This window comes from Macaca thibetana, chromosome 8, assembly GCF_024542745.1.
Source record: "Macaca thibetana thibetana isolate TM-01 chromosome 8, ASM2454274v1, whole genome shotgun sequence".
NCBI classification, from domain to species: Eukaryota; Metazoa; Chordata; class Mammalia; order Primates; family Cercopithecidae; genus Macaca; species Macaca thibetana.
The window spans coordinates 97577146-97591762 of NC_065585.1; the positions used below are offsets into that span (position 1 = coordinate 97577146).

General features: G+C 41.9%; 1 pseudogene; it reads left to right on the top strand.

The window, feature by feature from the left end:
- Positions 1-6174: 6174 nt before the first annotated feature.
- On the top strand, positions 6175-10484 carry LOC126960696 (V-type proton ATPase subunit G 1-like; annotated as a pseudogene).
- Positions 10485-14617: the final 4133 nt, after the last annotated feature.

Here is a 14617-nt window from a genome sequence, read left to right on the forward strand (position 1 = left end):
TGAGGCCAGGAGTTTGAGACCATCCTCCTCCACATAGTGAGTGAGATTCCATCACTACAGAAAAAAAAAAAAAAAAAAAAAAGGACATAAGCCCCTTTAGGAATTTCCAAAACCATAAGTTTTCTTAGGGTATATTTAGTAGCTCATATGAATATTTCTGTTATTGAAGACCATCCCCTGTAGGATTGGCTCCAGAATCTCTTCTCCCTCTCACTGAGCTGGCCTACCTGCAGCTCTAGTTCTTAGGATCTTTGTAAGACATAGGGATCAGCCCTCCCCATCCTCTACCTCTTATCATAGATTATCCCAGAAGATCCCCTCAGAGCATATATGTACTTGTCCTGAACAGTGTCTCTTAACATGACACTGGCAAGATGAGGAGGACTGAGCGGTGACAAAGCCTTGGAGCCACCTGGGGATGACCTGTGACTGCACGGCCGAGCTTTGCTGAGCCGACCCCAGGCTCCCTCCCTGCTCCCCTCCCCTGGATCTGTCTCTTGGCCACCCTAGATCCAGGAGCTGCCTCCACTTGACCTGAGTTCTGGGGTCACCTCAGAGACCCCCTCAGTGAGATAAAGGAGGTGCTGTGGGGGATCTGACACACGTGAGGGCAAATTTCAAGACTGTCCTGCACAGGAAGCCCTGTGAAAAGAAACAAACCAGCCCTACCTGTGTGTGACACCTGAGTTTTTAGTCCTGACTCCCTGGTCTCATGGCTATGTTGAGATTGCAGATGTGCGGTTTATTATGCAGGTCAGTTTATGAGGACAAAGAAGACAACTACCCTATGTACTTATCACACAATTAAGACACTCGCCTACTTTGGGAGGCTGAGGTGGGTGAATCACCTGAGATCAGGAGTTCAAGACCAGCTTGGCCAACGTGATGAAACTCCATCTCTACTAAAAATACAAAAAATTAGCCAGGCATTGTGGCGGGTTCCTGTAATCCCAGCTACTTGGGAGGCTGAGGCAGGAGAATCGCTTGAACCCGGGAGGCAGAGGTTGCAGTGAGCCGAGATTGTGCCACTGCACTCCAGCCTGGGCAACAAGAGTGAAAGTCTGTCTCAAAAAAAAAAAAAAAAAGAAAAAAAAGAAGACACTGGCCTTTGATTTGTCAGTGCCCTGGAAGAATTCTGGAACGAGAGGGTCAAGGTTACTTAGAAGATGTTGGAGCTTAAGCATGAGGATCAGTGGAGAAAACACCTCATGGTGACCCAGAGAGATAAAGATGGGATCAGTTGAGAGGGTGGGAGATGTGGATTTCTTAAGGTCATTTTGTTGGCTTCTTTCTCATTCCATAAGATTCAAATCGAAATACACACATGATTTTCCTAATAAATGCTTATGAGGCTTCCCCTTAAGTTTAATTATCTTTCTTGCCTTAATGAAAATAAAATAGAAAGTAAGAAATAAAATATACTTCTATGATTTCTTCCAGATTGTGTATTTTTAGACTAGAAGAAATCATTACTTCTAAAGGAAAACTACTAGGATTGTTTGCATTTTAATCTGGGATCCTGCATGATGGCTACAGATACAGCTACTGTGCAAGATTTTAACCTGGAATTTCTGCCAATTCAGTAATAGAGGCAATAAAAATGGATACAAATATTATAAATATGGAATTCATTTATTTTAAAAGTTTTGAATGCTATGAATATCTATCAAGAATAAAATACATTGTACAAAAAATTTATTAGAATGAATTTTAAAATTGCCAAATTCGCAACTAATGAAATAAAATATATTATAAAGAGTTCAAAATCCTTATTTTTTGATCTCAGTATACAAAAATAAACATTGAATATATCTATTAGAAAATAACTAGCAAATTTAGTAAATGATATAAAAGAAAATATGAACAAATGGTACAACAGGCCAGGTGCGGTGGCTCACGCCTGTGAATCCCAGCACTTTGGGAGGCTGAGGCGGGCAGATCACCTGAGGTCAGGAGTTTGAGACCAGCCTGTCCAACCTGGTGAAACCCCGTCTCTACTAAAAATACAAAAATTAGCTGGGTGTGATGGTTAGTGCCTGTAATCCCAGCTACTTGGGAGGCTGAGGCAGGAGAATCACTTGAACCTGGGAGGCAGAGTTTGCAGTGAGCTGAGATTATGCCACTGCACTCCAGCATGGGCAAAACAGCAAGATTCTTCTAAAAAAAAATGGTAAAACATTTCCTTATCTGCAGACATCAAATAAAAAAAAATTCAGGCCAGATGCAGTGGCTCACACCTGTAATCCCAATTACTTTGGGAGGTCTAGGTGGTAGGATCTCTTGATCCCAGGAGTTCAATACCACCCAGGGCAACATAGTGAGACCTAATCTCTAGTGAAAATTATTAAATTAAATTGAAATTTAACTAAAATTATTTAAGTAAAAATAATTAAAATTAGCCAGGCATGGTGGCCTGTGCCTGTAGTCTCAGCTACTAAGGAGGCTGAGATTAGAGGATTGCTCAAGACTGGAAGGTTGAGGCTTCCTGCTGTGAGCTGGGATCCTGCCACTGCACCACAGCATGGGCAACACAGTGAGACCCTGTCTCAAAAAACAAAACAAAACAAAAATTCAACAGCAAGTAGATTGGTGATGTAAACGCTTTGTTATTATTTTTATCATTGTTTGCTTGTGTAGGTTTTCCTCTGAGAAGGAGGACGGAGGGTGTTAGCGGAGGAGATAGCGCAGTCCCCTTAGATGTCAGAAACAGGGATCTATGGTAAATGGAAAATGCCAGTCACTTGTCACCATGCAGGGGCGGCTGTGCCCTCCCTGTGTCAGGCTCTGTGCCAGCAGTGATGGGCCCCATGTGCCTCTTTCAGGGTCCAGAATGCCATCTGTGCTACCCTCCGAACTCCCCAGGGCTGGGCATTGGTGCCTGTGTTGCTGATGAGGACTCAGCACTGTGTCTTCCCTGAGAGGGGCAGAGTCTGTAGAGGGTTCTAGTATCTGCGTCCTGTCTGACCCTCCCATGGGACAATCTCTGCATCTCACCCACCAGCCTCCTGTGTCTAAAAAATAAACGCCAGACTGCAGCTGTCTTCTCAGGTGGAACAGAGATCACCAGGAGGAGAGCACACTTGTATAAACAGCTCCTCCTCTATCAGAGCAATGAAGATAAAAAGAGGCCTGAACCAGCAGCCTTCACTACAGGCAAGAGTAGTGTGTCCACTGTGACCTGGACAACTCTCTTCTTCATGCTCCACCATTATTGCACAGGTGAGGACAAAATTTGGGTGTCCAGGGTGAGCTCCTTAGCTTGTCAGCCCCTCTGGCTCAGCCCCCCAAGGGACTTCACCCTGGCCCTGGCCCTGCCCCAGCCCCCATGTGAGTCTGCGTCTGCAGTTCTCTCTCCCAGCCTGTACTGACTCAGCGCCCTCCCTCGCTGCATTGCCTGGAGCATCAGCCACACTCACCTGCACCCTGAGCAGTGGCTTCAGTGTTAGTGACTGCAATGTACTGCTTCCAGCAGAGGCCAGGGAGTCCTCCCAGGTTTCTCCGGAGATACTCCTCAAACTCTAGTAAGCAGCAGGGCTCTGGGGTCCCAGCTGCTTCTCTGCCTCCAGAGATGCCTCAGCCAATGCAGGGATTCTGCACATCCTTGGGCTGCAGCCTGAGGACAAGGCTTACTATTATTGTTGTAGCAGCTTGCAGGCTTACACAGTGCCCCATACTCATGGGGAAGTGAGGCGCTAATCTACTCTCTTCTCCCCTTGCCTGGTGCAGTCACCCCACTAGTGGTTCTGACCAAGTCCAGCTTAGGGGGTGACTTAGGTTGTCAGATGTTTAAATAGCAACTGATTTTCCCAAATGGATCTGACAATGTGGTATCATTTTCTTCAGTTTAACTTTAGATCAGTTCACTTCTCATTTCTTCTCACTCTGTTCATGTTTATTCAGGCAGAAATGTTTTGCTTAAAGCTAAAAATCTCCCAGTGGAGACTTTGGAGGAGGCCCAAAGAGGCTGGTTCAGGCCATGCCCAGTTCAGGGTCCAGGGGTGATACAGAGATGCTTCTGCTCAGAGGGCGTCAGTCTGGGCCCTGGATACAGCACCAGCGTGCAGGAGAGAGCACTATTTTCTATACTAGCGATGAACTATCACTCATTTTAAAATAATCTTCCTGGAGGAACAGAAAACCATGGGGTGAGGCTGCTCTAAGAGTCACAGAAATAAACTCGGCTGGAGGGCAGAGAGGGGAGCCAGACGCCAGTGAACCCAGTCCTTAGTGCTGCTCATGACCTTGAGCCCCTGACCATGTAAGATTGCCAAGGTGTGGGCAAATCTAAGACATTTTAGGAGGGAAAATAATACAACCATCCTCATTTCTTCATGACTCAGTGAAGGCACCAGCCTTGGCTCTGTGAGTTTCCTGGAAGATGCTGGAAATGGGGGAGTATGTCATGTCGCCTAGCAGGTGTTGGGACTCAAACATGAAGATTAGTGATAAAAATAAATTAACAGAGGCAAAATAATAAAATTTAATGTTTATAATAAGTTAAGAATAATATAATACCTTTATAATAAAGATAGGATAAGTCATAAGGGTGGAAATAGTGGATTTATCTCAAGGCCTTTTTTTCTGTTTTTTTGTTTGTTTGTTTGTTTGTTTTTTTGAGATGGAGTTTTACTCTGTCACTCAGGCTGGAGTACAGCAGTAAGATCTTGGCTCACGGCAACCTCCGCCTCCTGGGTTCAAGTGATTCTCCTGCCTCAGCCTCCCAAGTAGCTGGGATTACAGGCACCCACCACCACACCTGGCTAATTTTTGTATTTTAATAGAGACGGGGTTTCACCCTGTTGGCCAGGCTGGTCTTGAACTCCTGACCTCAGATAGTCTGCCCACTTCAGCTTCCCAAAGTGTTGGGATTACAGGTGTGAGCCACTGCACCTGGTCACATCAAGGCCTTTTTATTAACCCTTTCCTGTTGCAATTTTTTCGTTTTTAGAGTTGGGATCTCGCTTCATTGCTTAGGCTGGAGAGCCGTAGGGGGACGGGGTCACTGAAGCATTGACCTCAACTGCAAAATATTCAAATAGAAAAACATTTAATAAGCATTTCAATCAGTGCTCAAGAAACTTCCTATTAATTTCAGTCACTGTCTTCATAAAAATAAACATAAAATTAATGAAATAGATTATACTTCCCTAGTGTCTTAATGACATTGCATCTTTAACCTAGATGGGGTGCCCCACTCCTGGATCAGCCTCCTGTGTCAGCCCCACCCAGCCAGGCCCTGCACTCTGTCCCCTGCCTTATACCTTCATCTACACGCATGTGGGCCACTGGAAAGGAGGAGTCCAGTAGCCTTTTTTTTTTTTTTTTTTTTTTTTTCCTGCAGTGCTGCTCAAATGGGGGTAAGGAGGCATCCAGAACTATGAGCCATTTAAAAAAAATAAGGAATAGAAAAAAGCATTAGTCCTCAAGGTGAGATACTAGGACTGTTTCTATGTTAATTTAGAACCACCCATGATGGCCGCTGACGGAGCTATTAAGAGCAAATTTAACCTGGAATACTGTCAAATCACAGTAGAAATAACAAAAAGAATAAGGAAATGAAGATTCATTTGTTTAATTTAAGAATGTCACATATTCTACCTAGAAGATAAGAGATTTTACTACAAATTCATTAGAAGTTTCCTTCATGGCATGGACCACTGATGTCCCTGCACCTAACCTCTGCCTTCTTGGGTGGTGTGATGTTACAGGTTGGGGCAGTATCCGTGGCCAACACTCCTTGGGGTGGAAGAGGGGAGCAGAGGCGGGAGCCTGAGCCTGGGGACTTGGCTGGGCCAAGGATGACCTTACCAAGGCTTCCTGCTTGTCAGCCATCCTCACATGCAGGTAGTCTGGCAGTGACACTGTGAAACCCAGTCACTGGAGTTCCCCCGGCATGGCCCAGTGGTGACTGTGGTGGCCATTGGCATCTGGGGCAGATAAAGCCATGTGAGCTGGCAGACTGTGGCCACCATTCCAATGATGGTTTCCACCCCTCACAGGTGGAAGGTGGCCAAAACCACCCAGTAGGAGTTCTAGCAGCAGTAGTACCATTAAGGGGAGCTCCTGGAGAAGAACTTCAAGCAGTTGCTCTGTAGCTATAGTGAACTTATTGAACCACATCATGTTCACAGCAAAAATGTCAGCCATATTGTGGGAGTTGAGGTTCGCCTAGAGATGAGAGACTATGAGGAAGAGGTTCTCTCAGGGGCAGATGCTGTCATAGCTGCAGGAGGTGATGGTACAATGCTTCTGCTGTGAGTAAAGTCTTGGACAAACTTAAATCAGTTATGAGGTAAACTCTGATCCAGAACTATCTGAGAGTCACTTATGTTGACATGTTCAATATACACATTCCTTCCCAGAAGCCTTACCAAAGGTATATAGTAGTGAGTTCAGTATGGAGACAGCAAATCAATTTATACCCTAAATGGATTGGAATAAACCCCAGTCCTGAGGGACTTTATGAACAGCAACTAAATTTGAATTAACAGAGTAGAGCACTTGACATAGAAGAATTCATGGCGAAAGAACTGAGGCTTCAGGACTCTGGCATTTGCCAGTGAGAGCACTACCTGAAGTCTTATTGGGAAACATCCATCCAGAATGTCCTATACTGGGACTGTGGCAATGGAAAACTTAAGAAATAGACCCACTCTAAAGGACTGGCTTCCCACTATCAGATTTCAGCTTATGATGATCCATGGAAAAAATAGAAGAGTTGAGGGCTCAATTTGTAAACTGGAACAGGAACAAAGGCTGGCCATTCAATATTAACAGGGTTGAAGGTCTGGCTTTGGAGCATGTTTAAAATATTGGAAAATGACAAGGACATTGGAGTCTTGCATTGAACTGAGAATTGATAGAAAAAATAGCAAATAGATATAACAAATCACTGCTCTACAGTCCAAAAACCCAAAAATACTTTCCTGTATTCAAGAACCAAAAGAGTTTTCTCAAGCACCTATGAGCATTGTTTCTCCTGAGAGATTTGTGTTTATTCTCATTGTTGGGACACCTGTATGGTGAATGGGGGAACGTCTTTTGAGCCAAATGTTGGAGCCATTGCTTCAGTGATGATTAATAAAGATGATCTTGGCACTATGCTTCCAGAACAGTAACGATGTCTTCAGATGGCAAATTTTGATTAGTGGAAAAAAAGTTTTACTGCAGAAACAGACTACCAGTGCCAGGTGTGATGGCTCACGCCTATAATCTGAGCACTTTGGGAGGCCAAGGTGGGAGGATAGCTTGAGCCCAGGAGTTTGAGACCAACCTGGGGAACATGGTGATACCTCATCTTAACCAGATATGGTGGTATGTGCCTGTGGTCCCAGCTACTTGGGAAGCTGAGGTGTGAGGATCAGTTGAATTCAGGGAGTTGAGACCTTGGTAAGCCAAAGTCATACCACTAAACTCCCACCTGGGTGACAGAGTAAAACTCTGCCTCAAATAAAATAAAATAAAATAAAATAAAATAAAATAAAAACAGATCAGTCATTTACTACATTTTTTGGTTATCGTTGAGACAGGTTGCCTCTGGGCTCGAAGGTGACGGGGAAAGTGAGATTTACATTATCCTTCCATGGGAACCTGACAAAAAAAAAAAAAGATGTTCACTGTATAAGAAAATTAATGGACTCAACTGATTAAAATCGATACCTGTAGCTGGGTGTGGTGGCTCCCAGCACTTTGGGAGGCCGAGGTGGGTGGATCACGAGGTTAGGAGATCAAGACCTTCCTGGCTAACATGGTGAATCCTCATCTCTGCTAAAAATACAAAAAATTAGCAGGGCGTGGTGGCATGTGCTTGTGATCTCAGCTACTCGGGAGGCTGAGGCAGGAGAATTGCTTGAACCTGGGAGGCAGAGGGTCAAGATTATGCTATTGCACTCCAATCTGGCGACAGAGTGAGACTCTGTCTCAAAAAAAGAGTAAAAATTGATACTTGTGAAATTTCTGTATTGTATAGAATTGGTAACTGAAAGTGCTGATACATTTTTAATTTAGAGAGGCAGTCTTAAATAAATGATGAATTGTTTAGGACTTCAAATTTAACTGTAAAAGTGCTTTTTCCTTCCCTTTACTCCTAACTTTGTGGAATTGTCAGACAAAACACATCATTTCATTAGTGCATTTTTTTAAGTACCTAAAAATGGAGATTTTGAAATATGTTGATGATGATGGAGAATGTTGTAAATCTTGATATTGCCCTAATTGAAATAGGTACGTTTTATTTTTATTCCACCCCCTCCCCCCCGGAGATGGAGTCTTGCTCTGTCGCCCAGGCTGGAGTGCAGTGGCACGATCTCGGCTCACTGCAAGCTCTGCCTCCCGGGTTCACACCATTCTCCTGCCTCAGCCTCTAGAGTAGCTGGGACTACAGGCGCCTGTCACCATGCCCGGTTAATTTTTCTTTTTTTTTTTTTGTATTTTTAGTAGAGACGGGGTTTCACCGTGTTAGCCAGGGTGGTCTCGATCTTACGACCTCATGATCTGCCCACCTCGGCCTCCCAAAGTGCTGGGAGTACAGGTGTGAGCCACCGCGCCCAGCTGAAATAGGTAAGTTTTATATGTGCTAAGAAGTCTCTAATTTAAGAACACAATAATGTTTTATGCCTTTTTTCATTTCAAAATGTTAATCATTTAAAAATTATAGATGAATGTTTTCATTAGACTTTAGTTCTGGTTAATTTCAACAATGCTATGTGAAATACATATATCTGAAAACAATCAATGCTGTTCCAAATGTATTAATTATGTAATAGCTGTTTTAAGTCAGACAATTTTTAAAAATGACTTGAATCTAATAGGTTTCTTCTATTTCTAAAACTCTCTAACATAGATTCAAGGATAAAAATGATAAATTGATTAGACATTTTATATTATGAGTTCAGTAACGTTGTTAAAAAGTATATTCATCTAAGGTTAGGAGTATTGTCAGAAAGAGAATGCGTTCTGTAGTAAATTTGTGAAACAATAGTTTTGGAATTGCCTTACTTAGCGTTCCGGTGGTTTAAAATTAGTTTATATTGTAAATATCACTTACTAGGCTTGTAGAACAAAGTGTCACTGTTTTTCTTTTTTTCCCATAATGCAAATTTATTTATTTTTGGAGGAAATTACTTTTGTTGCACTCTTCACCTACTTACGATAAGTAATCCTAGAATGTTTGCAAAAAGCTCCTTTTGTTGTGTAATGAAACAGTTGCTATTCTGGTTCCATTTATTTAAGGTCACTTTTTTTTGACTTGCTGGAGAAAATATTTATTCAATTATTGACAAATATTTATTGAATACCTGCTCTGTGCCATGTATTCCTGTGTCAGGTGTTGGCTATATGTTGGTGAATAAAACAGACTTTCTCCTTATAGAAATTGTGTCTAGTGAGCACACGAGTAAATTCTGTGAGCATTATGATGGAGAGTCAAACTGAGCACTTTTAGATTTGCCAACATGTAACATATTGTTCTTACCAATTTCTTTTATTAAAATAAATGTTAGTGTACAAAGGTAATCTAGGTTTTAAAGTATATTCATAAATATCTATTTTTATGAGTTAAGAGTATCTGCACAGACACAGCAAATAATTTATAGTAGGCATCAGATATAAATAGTATAAAAGTAAATGAAATGTTTTCCAGAGCTTGATCTAGTTTCTGATTTGATATTTTAATAACATAGGTAAAATATCACTTTATAAAGAAGAATTGTTCCACACTATAGAAACTTCCCTAACAGCTTCAAAATAACTTCTTGAAAAAATACCAACACCATCTTTAATCTGAGGGAAATCTGATTGTCCAAATACATCTGTTAAGATGTAACATATGAATAGGTAACACTGTGTAAGATTACTTATAAGACATATTTTAAAGATTTTAAAAATACTTAATGTGCTCACTTTGTGCTATACCTTCTAAAATTTCTGCTGTGTGGTGTTTGACTTACTTTAAGAAATGAGAGGTGGCAGGGCGCAGGTGCAGACTGTGGTTGGGTGGGTCAGTTGACCCCAGGGTCCTTTGAACTGATTTAGGCCACTCACCTTGGTCTCAGAATCACCACTGTCGTGGCCAGTCAGTTGCAAGGGATCCAGCAGCTAATGCAGGTTGAGAAGCAGGCCGTTAAGAAGGTGTCAGAGGCCTGCAGCCAAAAGAACCAGAGGCTGAAGCAGGCCAAAGTGGCAGTTCGGGCTGAAATTGAATAGTGCCACCTGCAGAGGGAGAAAGAGTTCAAGGCCAAGGAAGCTGTGGCACTGGGATCCCAAGGCAGCTGCAGCACAGAAGTGGAGGAGACCCAGGATAAAACGACCATCCTCCAGACCTACTTTCAGCAGAACAGGGAAGAGGGCATGGATAACTTCTTGGCCTTTGTCTGCGACAACCAGCCAGAAATCCATGAAAACTACGGCATAAATAGATAGGAGGACAAACGCCTGTTCTGTGGACTGGCATTTTAGCTGCCCTCATGGAATAAGAAACTTTAGCAAAGCCCTAGTTCTATTCTAACAAGAAGGCATTTAATTATTTCTGTATGTTGTATAGTTGGTCCCTTCACTTTATGGAGAGCAGCAAATCCAGTTTCTTGTGCAGACATAGAACTAAATGTGTCATCCTTTTACTTCATGTTTCTTAGGAATTTAATGGTTATGTGCTGTCTGTTTTCCTATGCCTTTTGGCTCAAGTAACATATAGCAATGTTGAGTTTTTCTTTTTTAGATCTAGTAAAACAACAACAAAAAAACAACCTTTGAAGAAAGGAAGGGATTAAATAGTTTTCCTCTAATGCTTTCTTGAAGGTCAATGAAAAAGTGGTAAATAGTTATTTGTAACCTGTGTGAAGCAGCAGCCAGCCCTAAGGAGTCCATTCCTTCCAAGGCTTAGAACAGTGACTACTGCTGTAATTGCCTGGGCTGCTGTTAGTTTCTCTTAATCAAAATTGCTTTTTGATAGAATTCATGTTATTACTTGTTGTACTAAAAATAATTTGAAAGTAAAGACTCTTTGTTGCGCAAGAAAGGAAGAAATGAGAGGCAAAGAATGTTAAAATAGAAAAAATGTTTTTATGAGAGAGTTAACCTTTTAATGGCAACTGTATGTCAATTAAATTAAACCATCACTTAAAATATTCATTAGAATGAATAATAAAATAACCCAGTTCATAATTAATAAAATACAATATATATATATTTAAAATTCATATTAGAATTTCTGTCAGTGTTTGAACATTAATATTTATAGTTTGTACATTTTCACCTTCCAAGGTTTAAAATGAGAACCACACTACATCACAAAAGGTAACTAGTAAACATTTCACAATTGTGTGAATATCCACTCACTCTCACTCTCTTACCACTGTTAATTTTTTCCTCGCTGTAATTTACAATGAAGTGTGCCCCACTCATATCTCAGCAAAGTTTCAGACATTATGGATTCATCACATGTATATTCTTTGAAAATATTCTTCTGTCAAAAGACTTGATAACCATTATGTACATTACAAAAACAAATTTTACATAAATTATATGGCATACTTTTATCTTTGTAATTGAAATGACACAAACTAATTTACACCAAAATTGGCAATAAGACCCAGTTTGAATATTTATTTCCTTTAAACTCTTTACCCTTTTTCTACCATGAGTCCTTAATGTAAATGTTATATACTCCAAACTATTTAACATTAGTAAGCACCCTATACAAGTAAGAATTCTGTTCAAAAGTAAAACATAGCTGTAGTAATGTGTTTCGGGAAGTCAGGGATCCCGAATGGAGGGACTGGCTGAAGCCACGGCAGAGGAATATAAATTGTGAAGATTTCATGGACATTTATTAGTTCCCCAAATTAATACTTTTATAATTTCTTGTACCTCTCTTTAGTGCAATCTCTGAACATAAATTGTGAAGATTTCATGGACACTTATCACTTCCCCAATCAATACCCTTGTGATTTTCTATGCCTGTCTTTAATCTCTTAATCACATCATCTTCTTTGTAAGCTGAGGAGGATATATGTCGCCTCAGGACCCTGTGATGATTGTGTTAACTGCACAAATTGTTTGTAGAGCATGTGTGTTTGAACAATATGAAATCTGGGCATCTTGAAAAAAGAACAGGATAACAGCGATGTTCAGGGAACAAGGGAGATGGCCTGGGAGTCTGACCGCTGGTGAGCCGGATGGAACAGAGCCATATTTCTCTTCTTTCAAAGGCAAATAGGAGAAATATCACTGAATTCTTTCTCTCAGCAAGGAATATCCCTGAGAAAGAGGGATGCACCCTAAGGGTAGGTCTATAGACGGCCCCCTTAAGGTAGTCTCCTGTAGCGCTCCCAGGCTTATTAGGACAAGAAAATTCCCGCCTGATAAATTTTGGTCAGACAGGTTGTCTGCTCTCAAACTCTGTCTCCTGATAAGATGTTTTCAATGACAATGCACACCCGAAGCTTCATTAGCAATTTTAATTTTGCCCCATCCGGTGGTCCTGTGATCTCGCCCTGCCTCCATTTGCTTTGTGATATTTTATTACCTTGTGAAGTATGTGATCTCTGTGACCCACACCCTATTCGTGCACTCCCTCCCCTTTCGAAAATCGTTAATAAAAACTTGCTGGTTTTACGGCTGGGGGAGCATCATGGAACCTGCTAACATATGATGTCTCCCCTGGACACCCAGCTTTAAATTTCTCTCTCTTGTGCTCTTTCCCTTTATTTCTCAAACCAGCTGAGATGCCTAGGAAATAGAAAAGAACCTATGATAAATATTAGGGGTGGGGTTCCCCCCAATAGTAATGTTTCCAATAGAAATAAAATTCCTGCATTTCTGTGGTTATAAATTGGTATGACAAATACTGTAGAGGGAAACATTCTTATGATACAAAATTTAAAGTATCAGAAAGAATTTTTTAAATTAAAACATCCACATGAACAAATAAGACATTCAAAATGAAACTACTGAAAGAGAGAGAGAGAGAAATTCTAATTACCTGCCAGCCCCCAAGTTCTCCTTTTGCCAATGTGACTATTGGAGAAAGTTCTACACTGTGCAGAAATCAGGGGACCACACAGGCTCTGGCAAAATACAAGCTGGGCTCAGAAAAGGAGTGAGGGCATGCCAGGAGCCAGAAGGAAATTGACTTCAGAATTTTGCATCCTGTCTCCTTGACACAAGATATAAGTTTTCTGAGCAGAGCCGGGTGTTAAGTAGGCAGACAATGTGGGTGACAGAGAGGCATCAAGATAGCTACAGGGGGGCTGCCAGTGTCCCCGGCAGAGTCACACACACAGCCAGCAGCCACAAGTGGCTTCCAGTCAATATTTTAGAGTTTCATGGTGAGTATCAGGGTCTGAGGTCACTACGCTGCAGGTATCCCTGGGGGCCTATTGCCCTTGCATTAAGATTTCCCACATAATTTAAGAGAGAGTAACAGGAGCTGCTAGTCGTGAGCGCCTCATAGTAGCTTAGGCTTCTGTCCTGCAGGGACCCTGCCCTTTCCTCTGACTTCTTGTCTGTAACAAGATGCTTGTGTTGATTTGGAATGGGAGCCAGACACTGGGTGCTTCCCTGACATTTGCTGGTCTCTGGCTAAGAGGTTGAGGGAGCCCACACCTTAAAGCAAAAGAAGAGCAGTACAGAAGCAACTTTTAAAAAAATATGCCCAGTTGAGAGATCTGCCTCCGCCTACATCCTTCAGTGGGGTGTATGCCATCCTCCTGCTTTTCCATGTCACACTGAAAAAGTGCTATTAATGGAGAGGATGGAGACAATGATGATTTATTTAGGAAGTGTGCATCCCAACACTGACACACTGAGGAGAATCCTTCTGGAGCTTGTATCTCACAGAATGCCTGCCTCTGCATCACAATGCAAACTCACCATTTACTTTCAAAGAAAATGGAAACAGATCCAGAAAGCCCCAATGAGCTGTTCCATTTAAGAAGAGAGGGAGTTTAAATCACAGTAACTCAAAACATCATTTCTGGGTTTATTGTGGGCCCAGGAATAACAGAACAGGTTTTTCTACCTGTACCAGGGCCACGGTCTCCAAAAGATTTGCAATCCACTCTTAAATTTTGGGGTGCTGGGGGACAGGTCATGTGTGTGTTGGTTGTGAGAGGGGCACAATACTGCATGCTTTTTAGAGTATACTCTCATGGCCCATCCAAGGCTTACCACTAGGCATGTTACCCAATTCTTTAACATCCACGATGATGAACAGATGTTAGCTCTACACTCTGAGGTTTCAATGTCCATCATGATGATCCATGAGAAGGAACTTATTTCCTCTGCAGCACAAATTGAGGTGTCTGGATGACAACCAATGATATTAAGAGATGCTGTGGACATGATGCCAGTCTGGCCTTTCCTGGGCCCATTGAAAGGATTAGGCAGATGTTTAGGGCCAGCCCTCACCCAGCACAAAGCCACAAAAGATCCTTATGCTTCTTCTGGCCTGACTAGGTCAGAGCCTACTAAGGGTTACAGACATTGAGGAGAAGCAAAACAAGCAATAAAAACAAATCACAGTACAGTACACTGAGAAATCACACATGTGTTCATATGCACAGCCACTCGAGAATCGCAAACACCTACACTGAGAGAAGACACCGGGATTAACGTGCTT